This window comes from Sycon ciliatum, chromosome 5 (assembly GCF_964019385.1).
Source record: "Sycon ciliatum chromosome 5, ocSycCili1.1, whole genome shotgun sequence".
NCBI classification, from domain to species: Eukaryota; Metazoa; Porifera; class Calcarea; order Leucosolenida; family Sycettidae; genus Sycon; species Sycon ciliatum.
In genome coordinates this window covers 1,374,305-1,387,880 of record NC_088647.1, presented here as the reverse complement: position 1 = coordinate 1,387,880, position 13,576 = coordinate 1,374,305, and positions in this window count along the sequence as shown.

Below are 13,576 nucleotides of genomic sequence, written 5' to 3'. Positions count from 1 at the left end.
AGTTTCCTTCGATTCATTTGCTTATGCTCACCCTTTCATTTACGGAAACGTGTGCTGATTTTATTCGGATTTAGATCCATTTTTAGCTCTTTGCCCTTGCCTACAGTGTACGAAGAACGCGAGTTCACCTTCTTGACGGTAAGGCTTATGTTAGATGTGTTGTCGAAATACTCATATTCATTGTACATTGGTACGTTACAAGTAAGGCACTGGTCAGTGGCATACTATCGTTGGCAGTTCCCAATCTGGAGGGAAAGGTTCAAGGACTCATTGACCGAGTTGGCCAAATAAATTCGCATATCAGGGAAAATCTCCATTGTGGAGAGGTTCAGTAACTTGTTTGCTTCATACGAAACAAGCCAATGGGTGCAGTCTCGTCTCGTGAAAATCTCGTACTTGTATGTTTGGATTTGTTTACTTGAGTCTGGGCTGTTTGATTTGTGAGTACCGCCGAGATTGCACTGCCCCAAATAAAGTTTCGTGCCGCCAAAGCAAGAATTACGATCTGCAATCTGTTTGTAGTACCAGCAAGAATGTGCAGTACGAGGTGATTCGTCATTATTTAACACGAAAGTAAAAAAGCCTTCCGTAGGGTTCGAGGTGCGAATCTTTCCATTTCTTCCTCTAAAATTGTAATACTGATGTCCTTAGATTGCAATGGTGGGTTGTTCATTCACATAATCCTTGGTGTTGGGAAGCAGGGGGCAGTTGAAAAATGGCAATTTTTCTGCATTTTATTTGTTGTGGTCATTTCTTAACATCATGGTAAAATAGGCCTTAGCACCACAATTTCAAGTCAGTTTTCAATAGAAAGAGACCCTACGTATCCAGGATGGTCCAGAAAGACTGGATCAAGAATATGTTCATCCAAATACAAGCCATTCAAGCTTGCATAGCAATAGATGTATCACCCTGATTTCATATGCAATTGTGATCAACATCTGTGAGTAAATTCAGTAATTGCCAATGTTTGGCCAATACCAGGGCCAACACACCGACATTTCTCCTTCCCAGGCGTCGTTTCCAGTATGTAGCTATCATATTCTTCCTCTTCAGCTAAATGTGTTGTCACTGGAGGTTGAAACCAGCGGCTATGACTCTCTTATACTCTATTTTACCGTAAACATCGCGCCCATGCAGACTGAAAGCTCTTGCAATGTCACTTCCTGAAGGAATATCAGTCTCAATTTTGGAGGCGAACTTGACAGAACATTGGCAATGGCAATGGCAAAAAGAAATTTGACATGAATTTTTGCAGGCGCCGGCAATGGGATATTTTACCGATTTGTTAAGAAATGACTCAATGTTAAAAAATTACGAATCACCTCGTACATGTATCGTACTTTCTCTGTTGCTGTTTCAGTTGCCGTCATGTTGCTAAAGAAAGGTTCAGTAGAGAGGTTCTGCAAAACGAAAATTCGAACGAAGTTTCGCGACAGTCCTTGCGAAAGTGTGTACGAATTTTTGCACGAACTTTGCGTTCTGCACATTTTCGTAGTTTGCGCGGGCCAAGTGCAAGTACGCCAAGACCCGATCTCGGGAAATTTCCTACGACAGTTCATTTCGCGTTCCCCGCAAGTTTCGCGTCCAAAGTTGCGAAAGTTCGTGCGAAGTTTCGCACTTCATGATGTAGAGCGAAAGTTCGTACGCATTTTCGTTTTGCAGAACCTCTCTTGTGACTCGTTTGTTTCATACGAGACGAGTCAATGAGTCAGTGTGGCTTAGAATCTTTCGCTGTAGAAGAAATCTATTCGTATGTCTATTGGAGAAATAATTGTATTCACTGGTTATAAAATAGGTTAAGACAAACTGGTACCGCTATGCATAGAGTTGATGCGTTCCACAGACAACAACTGCGGAAAGTTATTGGCATACGGTACCCAGCTAAGATCAAGAATAACACCCTGTACAAGAGGACAAACTCAACACCACTTGGTATCTCGATCCTGGGAGCCCGCTGGCGTCTGTTTGGGCACGTGCTGCGGCTGGACCAGAGTGCACCGGCGAACCTGTCAATGTGCTCCTACTTCAAGCCATCCACTGAGCCTACCTGGAGGGGCAGGCCGCGCACAACTCTGCCCGTCGTGCTCAGACACGATCTTGAGCTGGTTGGGAGGACCCTCAAGACCTCGGCAGATCTTGAGGAGCTGAGGAGCATCGCCCAGAATCGCGGGGCGTGGACCTACCTCAGCGGCCGTATCCTGGAGAGATATGTCGCTGCTCACAGATGAACCCTGGTAATGATCAGTAAATTCAAATTCAACTCGGTTGAGCTGCTCGTTTGCTTGTCTTAATTGTATTCTATTTTCGTCACGCGTTTTATATCGCATATGTTTTATATTGCCATCAATATCCTGTTTGGCTGTTGTCGCTTCGGCTTATGCGAAAGCTATACATGCTGTGTATATCTACATTGCATTGATGCCCACGCGGAGAAGCTTCTAATAATAATAAGACAAACTCACAGAATATATACCATCGGTCCCTTGGTGTTCGTCCTAAAGAGGTTCGACTGGATATCATTCATACTCACCAAAAGATGTGTAAGATTTTATTATCATGGAGTGCCTTGTTTATCTCTCAGTATCAGTACCTCCAACCATAGCCTTGCCCCTTTTCTCCTCAGGATCAGTGTAGTTGTTGGAACGAGGTTTTGGACTCAGCAATGTATTCGTTTACATTTTAATACATGTTTATTGTTCCTCCTTTGCTGTGTTGTTTTAGAAAATCGTGGACTAACAGTTTGAAGTCATTGAACTACTTCCAAAAGTTGTATCGGCATCAACAGGATTACCATTTCAGTGCAAAATGATGCTGGATGACCTTATCACGATAACCCATGATTATAAACCATTATGAACACAGAATCAACAAAAACATCTGCGACACGCACCTGGCTACATTTCTCAAAGAGTCATGAAATTCTGCAACAGCAAGTTGCAACATGCACAGAATGACCTCCGTATAAAAAAAGTATCACCACCACCAGACCGCGACTCACATGTTTCCCCGCCGAAGAACATGCATTATGCTAGTGCCATTTTCTGCAAGAAAAGGCTTGCATATCATGCGTATAAAACGGTATTGATGTGAAGGCCATCATTTACATGTACATATTGATATAGGGCATTCCATTGATTGGTGACAGAAAAAACAAAAGAAATTATAGCAATAAAAACTGCTTTATGGCAGTTTTCTAAAAAAAGTTATTGTGTTCTAGTCCATGGACCCCGTCTAAAAAGTAAGAAATTAACGAAATGTGATAGCCGAAAATTAAAATTTCACACAAAACCTCACAATAATCACACACAAAATGAAAAGCTACATGTACCGTAGAAGACCTTTTCTCCTCGTGATCCTCTTTCCTATGCATGCATGTTGCCAATTGTTGGTGCAGTACAAGTTTAGTGTTGAAAGCAGCATTTCAAGTGTTGTGATTATTGTGAGGTTTTGTGTGAAATTTTAATTTTCGGCTATCACATTTCGTTAATTTCTTACTTTTTAGACGGGGTCCATGGACTAGAACACAATAACTTTTTTTAGAAAACTGCCATAAAGCAGTTTTTATTGCTATAATTATAACAGATGTACGTCACTAAAATTAATGTGTTCACGAAATTTTCGAGCAGTGGCCCAGCTAGCGGCCAGCATCAGAGTGAAAACGGTAAACAGTAAACATTTTCCAAAAAAATACCGCATCTACCGCGAACCGCATCAGTCCACGGCATGCAAACTGTGCATGGTAGATCTACCTCCTGCCATGGCAAAGCGGGATCAAGCAACGGTGTACAATCATGACTGTAGTTTCACACATCCAATCGGTTGTGCTGTAGATAAGGTCACATAATGTGACATAATGGAGACTTTAAGCCGAACGCCATTACTGTGCGGAAATGAGTGCACAGCAGCAGCCGACGACTCGATGACTACATGCACACGTAATATTAGTGATAACTGCTACATTGTAGTGCTACATCTGCTACACAGTAACACAGTTACACTGCTTACCCACGCGCTTATTGTCTCGTACGGTCCGCAAGGGTCAAAGGTTCACACTTCACAGCGCGCCAGCTTTCGTCCTTTCGGCTGTTTCGCGATGCAGCGCACTTGGCATAATGTACTGCTCGATGAAATCAGATTAGTGAGACGTAGATATGCATTGTAGGTCTACTCGATCTGCGGACAAAACTCTTTCATCCTTTGTGGACTCATCAGCGCAGCACAGAGGAAATGAGGCCGAACCTATAATATTATAGTGATAGCAATGAAAATAAACTTTCCAAAGCCAGATATAAACCAGGCCTGAAAGTAAGCACATTGTAGAGAGCAATATGAGGATAGCTTGTAAACTCTTGTACACAATTATGTACATGTACATGTATACAGTAGTTCTGGCGGGGACATGGAAATCCGGTCGCACGTCTAGCGGCCCCAGGGCCAGGCCGCTGGCCATGCAGCCGTGGAAACTCGGTAGATGTACAGTCCTGCTCAATGGAATCCAGTCGCGTCACTCAAGTTTGCGCCTTGCATAATTTCGCAGCCCAGTGTTCGCAGGTCTAGGGCTGCGCAACGCCCGGCGCCTACTTGAGGGACGCGACTGGATTTACAGAGCAGCACTGTACGTATTTATGCGCTGGATGCAGCGCGCTGGTCGCATCGGATCAACAATAGTTACATGTACATGATTGTGCACTGCACGCAGCATTCTGCACGCGCTGACTGGATTTCCATGTCCGCTACAGTAGATCTACTACTAGTACTGAGTTTTATCACTCCCTTACTTAGTATTGCCGCACATCGATTTTTGGCATACCTAAGCGGTCAAATATTCCTGCATATTTCACTCCTTAGGGCTATACTGACCGCTTATATTTGACTCCTTTTTAGCGATTGAACACATGCTTTGGTCAGTAGTTATAAATCTAATATTGCGGACTTCGTACTTGGTCAGCATAGGAAATAAAAGACCTCGTAAAAGACCTCGGCTTCGCCTCGGTCTTTTACTCGGCTTTTATTTCCTATATTGACCTCGTACTCAGTGAATATTAGATACAGATTGACAGCATGAAACATTTCAACTAGTATTAGGTACATGACAGTACTGAGTATTGTAAAACGGGTAACTATTGCGACGTAAAAATGTTTGCGAATTTTGCGAGAGGCCCCGCATCGCAAACTTTGAACAACGCAAACTCGCGCCATGTAAAGTTCAGTGCACGGACTGACTCGACTGTGTAGAACGACTGTAGAATGACTCGCAAACATTAAACAGCGCAAATCAGTCTCTATTTGTAAAATGCAAACATTATTCAAATAATCTACGTGGAGATAAAAGTTTAATAATAGCAATGAAAAGTATGAATGCCGCAGACATCACCACGCAACATGACAATTTGTTCAAGGTTTGGTTTTGTGTGTTTCCAAAATCGATTTTCACGTTGCGATCATCAGTGGAAATACGCAACTAAAGAGATCAAGGGAAAACAAAGGTTAAAAATCCAAAGAAGTGTGACACATGACGGGTAACTTGTGGTAAGTATTACAAAAAGTGAGAACTAAAATAAAGAGTAAGTGTGACAAACGGGCATGAACAGTGCAGAAACAACTCATGAACACGGGGGTTGTTTCTGCACTGTTCATGCCCGTTTGTCACACTTACTCTTTATTTTAGTTCTCACTTTTTGTAATACTTACCACAAGTTACCCGTCATGTGTCACACTTCTTTGGATTTTTAACCTTTGTTTTCCCTTGATCTCTTTAGTTGCGTATTTCCACTGATGATCGCAACGTGAAAATCGATTTTGGAAACACACAAAACCAAACCTTGAACAAATTGTCATGTTGCGTGGTGATGTCTGCGGCATTCATACTTTTCATTGCTATTAGCAAACATTATTAATTTTTATTGTCGCAAACGTTACCCGTTTTACAGTATTAGTACTACAATGATGAGTGTTCATGAGTTGTTTCTGCACTGTTCATGCCCGTTTGTCACACTTACTCTTTATTTTAGTTCTCACTTTTTGTAATACTTACCACAAGTTACCCGTCATGTGTCACACTTCTTTGGATTTTTAACCTTTGTTTTCCCTTGATCTCTTTAGTTGCGTATTTCCACTGATGATCGCAACGTGAAAATCGATTTTGGAAACACACAAAACCAAACCTTGAACAAATTGTCATGTTGCGTGGTGATGTCTGCGGCATTCATACTTTTCATTGCTATTAGCAAACATTATTAATTTTTATTGTCGCAAACGTTACCCGTTTTACAGTATTAGTACTACAATGATTATGTCATGTACATTGTACAAGTAGTAGTCGACCTAGTTTTATATTTTGTGCCTTGTTCACAACCAGGGAGTCGTGTACCTCATTGTACATGTATACGACTCCCTGTAGCTGTTCACAACCCAGTGCCGCAGTGTTCGCAGGTCTAGGCTATTGTGACCATGGTGACCCTAGGGTTGCACTACTGTCTACACCCGTATTTGAATGGTTTCTCTCCCTTGTCGATAGTCATGGTCCTTGATCAGATTTTTTTATTTTTATACTTGTATTATTTTGTGTATTGCATTGAGCAGTTCAGTCAGTACTGTCTGTAGACATGTCATTGTGCTGAAATACTGCGCTTTTGTAGTGTGCTTCTACTTCACAGTACACTGGGCCTTGACAGATTATGCTAATATTTTCGTGAAATTATGCTTTTCGCATTGCTGAAAAAATTGCAGAACTATGCTATTTTATGCTAAAAGTTATCATATTATGCCGCATTATGCTCACATATGCTGCTAATGTATAATTAATGGTTCTGTGCAAAATAACAGGGGAATTTTTTTGTAGAGGGCGTTGTACTGTAGTAGCAAAAGTTCAACGGGGTCAACGCACCGTCCGACCTAGCTACGACCGTCACTAGCACTGATTGTAGTGGACTGGACATGTTCTCAAGGGAGTCGTACTTCCTGGTGCATCTACTTGTACTTGTACTTGTAGAACATGTACAACTGTATGGAATTTATGCGAACAGGCGGATTATTCCAATTTTATGCGATTCGTATGCAATTTGCCTCGAATTATGGGATTATTCGATTTTGGTAGGAATTATGCGAAAAATTATGCTAGCATAAATCTGTCAAGGCCTACAGTACACAGTACATGACTCCAGGGCAGCGCAAAGACCATTCGCAACAGACACCACAAGCAAGTGTACACTTCACACAGAACAGCCTTTCTGACGAGGAACAGTACACAATGGAAAAGAAGAATGACTTGTCTATTTTTTTTTTAAACCGGCCCAGAGACACCGCTACATGTATTTCAAAATAGCAATACATATACAATGTACATGTACATGTACATTGTATGTAGAATTACATGTACACAGAGTAGCTCTGCAGTCATCATGAAGCATCAACGGAGTCGAAAGGTTTCGATTTTCATGTCACTATGATCAGTGGTATATCGTGACTGAATTGAAGGCAAGCTCAGCAAACAATGATTAATTTTAAAATGTACAGTGTATGCGTTCCGTAATGTGTTACCAGCAAGAAACAAAGCGATAAAATACCCGCAGAAGGCAAACGGGGTGAGACAAACGCGATTTGAGAACAGTGAAGTGAGTAAACAAAAAGAATAAGTGAAAACAAACCATGATTTTTTTTTTTTTTTAAATTACCAATACAATCTCAGCGCAACCACATGCTTTTTTATTTTTTCGTTCATGCTTTTTTTGTTTCCTGAGCACGGGCTTTTGCAAACGAATAAAGACAGCTTCGGGAAATGATTAGCGGATGGAGCAACAGGAGCTTTGTCGGAGGTCCCAGAGCCAATTACGGAGCTAAGGTCCACTTCAGTTGTGTGTATTCTGTTCTTTTTATCGGTTCCTATAATCGGATTTTGGCAATTATTTTAATCCGTTTGGGTTTCACATTTTTGCATCACAATTTGTGGTTTTCCCGAATATAGCTTTTGAGTAGTCTGTGCACAATGGCATGCACATGTACATGTACATGTACATTATTATACTGTGCTTCTCAATGCAACCAGATCAAGGGAGTGAAATGCCGGGTGCAGTGCAACAGTAGTCTAGCCTAGAGACACAGACACGCGGTAGCCTGGGAACACTGGGTTGTGAAGAACGCACAAGGTGGATCTGCTAGTACGAGCTACATGTACAATGACAATGTACATGTACATGTACATTGTCATTGTACATGTACATGTACAATGACAATGACATGTACAATCATGTACATGTTGTTGGAGCTACATGTAAATGTACATGATGATTGTATAGACCACTATTGTTGTTTTACTGACCAACTGTAATTATGATGAAAGTCTACAAAGACGTCATTTACATGAAGTATGTAGTCTGACAGCAATTATCAGCCAAAGATGCAGCCTGTGCCTTACGGAGAAGTTCCACATCCTCACCACTCCAAAGGCAAAGGCAAGGAGCGAGTTGGTATCAAAGTGCCGCCACCAGCGCAATTTTTTGCTGGGTTATGAAGTGACATAACGTGTGTGGCGTGCTATGGATTTGGCGTGTGTGTGTTTGTGTGTGTGCCCAGAGTTGTTATCCACCGGCATCAGCAAGCGGCGCATGGAGTGGCTTGGACATATTGCACGTATGCCGGATACCAGGCAGCCTAAGCAGTTGTTGTTTGGATGGTTTGGCAAGGCTCGTCCGGAGCAAGGTCCACGCCTTCGGCTCGAGGACCGTGTTCATCACCACCTACGCTCCTTGGATACACAATGTTTTGCAGCAGCCCAGGAACGATCTTTGTGGAGATGAGTGTCGTTGATGTTGTGCCTCCACCACCAGTGGCACCACCGTCTAAGGCAACTGTGCACTGCAGTGTTTGCGACCGCCATCTTAGTGCGTCTGGGTACGAGCGGCATAAGTGCAGTGCGGACCGTCAACTAACGTCCTGTCAGCCAACAGCTTGGTGCAAAGTCGTGTCAACGTTGTGGTAGATGGTTCAAGAGTGTTGATGGGCTGAAGGTGTATCAGTGCCCTCTCGAAGGTTCCTCACAACAGCCATCGGTCTCTGTCGATCCTGCACCTCGCCTAGTGCTTCAACACCAACATTGTTGCTCATTCCACTGCCCGTCGTGTGACCATGGTGACCGGTGCTTTCGATCTGCTAGTAGTAGATTTAAACGACACAATTGCGAGCGTGGCAAGCGACCAACAGCGAGGGAGCGTCTTGAGCTCAAGTTCTGCTGTGCGTGCGGCGAGGGATATCGCGGGCAGCAGGATCTGCAGCTGCATGAGGCCGGATGTTCTGCCGCGACGCCGTAATGCTATCCCTTTGTTCCCCTCCTCATGATATGAGGGCAGCTGTATGTCAAGGTCAAGGTGTGTGCGTGTGTGTGCATGTGCATGAAAAATGACCCAAAAAAGTAAGGATTCACTGGCCAGAAAAAGCCACTTCTCGCTCAACATAATTATACTGGCACACACAGAGACATAGACCGCAATAGCGACACTACACAAAGTGAAGGGTAGTTGGCCGCAGCCAGATGTGACCCATATTTGCAACTCAAAATATTTCGCGAGAAATCATTTCTCGCCTATCTCACTGCGCTCGGCCGGCGAGAAATCTAACTTCAAAGCTGTGTGGTGTAGACCAGGCTGAAGAGTGGCGGTCAATTCTTCAGCCTTGCAAGCTGTTGAATGGTGCAATCCCAGCACAAGTTGCTTTGCCTTCTGATGTAGCTAGCACCGCTATCATCGCCTCTGGCGAAGGGCGCGAAATGGTCGGTGCTTGTGTGTGTGTGTGTGTTAGAACTTAGGTGCGATAATGCGGGAGTATGGAGTGTTTGAGAATGAGAGGCTGTGTCAGTGTGTGTGGATTAGTGTGAGACAGTGTGTGTGTGGATTAGTGTGGGGTGTTTTGAGTGTGCGTGAACATAATAATTATTATACCACCATAATTCTGCACCCAGCACATAGTCATTGAGGTGTGGATTCTGGCACGTCTGAGCGTACTGCCTCCTTAGACTTTAATAGAGGTGTTGATTATTATCTTGTCTGCACTGGATTATTCTACCTCCTCTGCTTGCCCACGACAGTACCTGCGCTATTTTCTAATCTCCTTATGTTGTCTGATGATTGGTGTTTGCCATGAAACTCTTACAAGCAGTAACAACGAAACAGCCCTATTTTACTTCTTTACTTACACGCAATGAACCAGAAAAGCGCCGAAAAACGAAGAGCGAGTACGCGAAGTCGAGCATGCCTCCTTCGTGCCCGCTGTGCTTTTTTTTTTAAATATTATATTTGAGGATTTCCCAAAGACGTAGTCTAAATTGAAGGGAGTTCCATTATAATGGGAGGCTGTAGGGTTGAGATAGCAGACAGTGGAGGGCAAATAATTCGTAATGAACAGCCTAGCAAGAGAAATACAATTATGCTGAATGTTCCAGAATGGTCCTTTAATCAATGATACCTATAGCCTCGGGGTATGCCTTGAAATACGAAATGTACCGAAACAGAAACACAAAAATTAATAAGAATAAGCGCAACGCACTAAGAAGGAGGACAGAGGCATGTCAGTGCGGAGTGGCATTGTGTTTGGTGTCAGAGAAGTGCGTGCAAATGTGACTGTGAAACAGGGACTGCGAGGCTGTGGCTCTCAGGTCTGCGGGCAAGGCATTCCAGACAGTAGCGGTGCGGAAGAGAAATGACCTCCCGGCGTGTTTCCCAACCCGTGGCAGAGTGAATGCGAGTTGGCGGCGGCGACTACGCGTGGGGCAGTATCCCGCTGCTTCAAAAAGTTCTGGTTGGGTGGTGACCAAATGGAAGAATTCCATAAGGCAGGCGATCTTCCTGCGCCAGGATAGACTTGGCCACCCCAGATTCTGCCTGTGGTGGCTATGGCAAGCATGCCAATGCGCTTTTCTCACGGATCGCCTCTCGCCTGGCTGAGTAGAGCAAGGAGCCATACGCGCAGGTTATCTCCTTGCTGCGCTGCCGCCTTGGGTTTGCCCTGGTTCGTTGTGATGCCATGTGCCTGCGTGGCTCAAGGAGCATGTTTGCTCCTGCCGTCCTTGAGTCCCCCGCAGTGCTAGTGCCGTAGTGGTGACTGAGGCACGCATCCAGTGAACCTGCACTGCAGTGATAAAAGAGGCTTCAACATCGTGCACTGCAGTGATCCTACTACATGTCGTACTAAGTCTGTATAATCATTACTACAATCATGTATCATTTGTTTTATGTAATAATACGTATTGTGTTGATGCTTCACAAAATTTAATGTGTTATGTTGCCCGTACAAGAGGCTCAATTATTATGTGAAGAAGACTAGGTCAGTGCGACTATGGCGATACTTGGGGAATTGTGTGTTGCTCCCTACATGGAAGCTCGCGCTTTTCCTGCCGACTTGAATTCTCACTTGACTGACTCACGACTGCCATCCAGAGCACACGAGAAGTCCATCGAACCGTCCACTCGGCAAAGCTGCAAGAAAGCACCACTCCCTGCTCAAAACAGTGTTTTGGGGAATTCACCCCGCATCAGTTGAGCTTGAGTAGGCTGAGGAATATTGTGCTCGAAGAGGTGAACACCAGATAGCAGCGTGAGTCCGTGTCGCTCATGGAGGTGCTGAACAAGCGCTGAGGTCAGTGAGGACCGACCCCGTTGGCCATTCACAACGTTGTTGCCTCCAAACCACTCTAATTCGCAAGCAAGCGCTGGGGACAAGAATGTGAAGAAGACGTTGGTGCGACATCGGCGACACTTGTGGAATTGTGTGTTGCTCCCTACATAGGAGCTCGCGGTTTTCATGGTTTTCCTGCCGACTCGAAATCTCACTTGACTGACTCACGACTGAAATCCATAGCACACGAGAAAGTCCATCGAACCGTCCACTTGGCAAACCTGCACGAAAGCACCACTCCCTGCTCGATACACAGTGTTTCGTGGAATTCACCCCTCATCAGTTGAGCTTGAGTAGGCTGAGGAAGATTGTGCCTGAAGAGCACAACTAATACTTATGTAGTGCTCTCCAGGCACGAACATCACTAGGAATAGAAACTACCAGAGACTCCGTCTGCAGCTTGACAAACACCGCTTGAACACCAGTTCAGGTTTTTACAGTGCCGTTTCCATGGTTGTAGCCAATGAGCGACGTTCCCGCGGTGGCCTTGATGAGTCGATAAAGGCCCGCACGCTGTCAGCCTAGCTCTACAGTGCAGGGGTCTGCGTCAGTTTTCCGTTGCCATCTCAGTTCATCTCAGGACCTTGCTGTCCTTGGCTTTGGAGGAGAGTAGAGTAAGTACATGGTTGAAACCAGGTCTACAATCATGTAGATTGGGCATGCCTGTAGACATGACCTCATGCTCAGTTCTGTTCATTGATGTAATAAACATACAAGTACTATGATGTAAGGCAGCAAAGGTGGCTACATGTAGTAAGCAATCCAGTATTCTACAAGCTAATGGCGATGTTGACAACAGGTTTGTACGCGTGTCAGTAAAGGAGTGACAAAACTAAACAGCTACAACCTGAAAACAATTCAAAACATTCTTCTTCTTCAAGGCCTTCGTCGCGCTTATATACAGTTCGCAAGTGAAACCTGACCATGAATCAAGGCCAAGGGCGCAGGCCAAGGCGCGTAGCGCCGAGGCCTGCGCCCGCGGCCGTACGCATGAGCTTTGGCAATTCTGCAACTATTTCTTCTAAAAAAAATGGCAAGAGATTCTTCTTCTTCAAGGCCTTCGTCGCGCTTATATACAGTTCGCAAGTGAAACCTGACCATGAATCAAGGCCAATGGCGCAGGCCAAGGCGCGTAGCGCCGAGGCCTGCGCCCGCGGCCGTACGCATGAGCTTTGGCAATTCTGAAACTACTTCTTCTAAAAGAAATGGCAAGGTATCGCGCTTGTAAGTTATATACAGTCTACGAGTACGAAAGGACGACTTAACCTGAGGAGTAAATAATTGGAAAAAATGGCAAGAGATCCGTCCACCACGTCCCCGACCTCCACCCCTAGGTGGTATCGCGCTTATATACAGTTCGCAAGTGAAACCTGACCATGAATCAAGGCCAAGGGCGCAGGCCAAGGCGCGTAGCGCCGAGGCCTGCGCCCGCGGCCGTACGCATGAGCTTTGGCAATTCTGCAACTACTTCTTCTTCTAAAAAAATGGCAAGAGCTTATACAGTTCGCAAGTGCAGGCCAAGGCGCGTAGCGCCGAGGCCTGCGCCCGCGGCCGTACGCATGAGCTTTGGCAATTCTGCAACTACTTCTTCTAAAAAAATGACTTAACCTGAGGAGTAAATAATTGGAAAAAATGGCAAGAGATCCGTCCACCACGTCCCCGACCTCCACCCCTAGGTGGTATCGCGCTTATATACAGTTCGCAAGTGAAACCTGACCATGAATCAAGGCCAAGGGCGCAGGCCAAGGCGCGTAGCGCCGAGGCCTGCGCCCGCGGCCGTACGCATGAGCTTTGGCAATTCTGCAACTACTTCTTCTAAAAAAATGGCAAGAGCTTATACAGTTCGCAAGTGAAACCTGACCATGAATCAAGGCCAAGGGCGCAGGCCAAGGGCGCAGGCCAAGGCGCG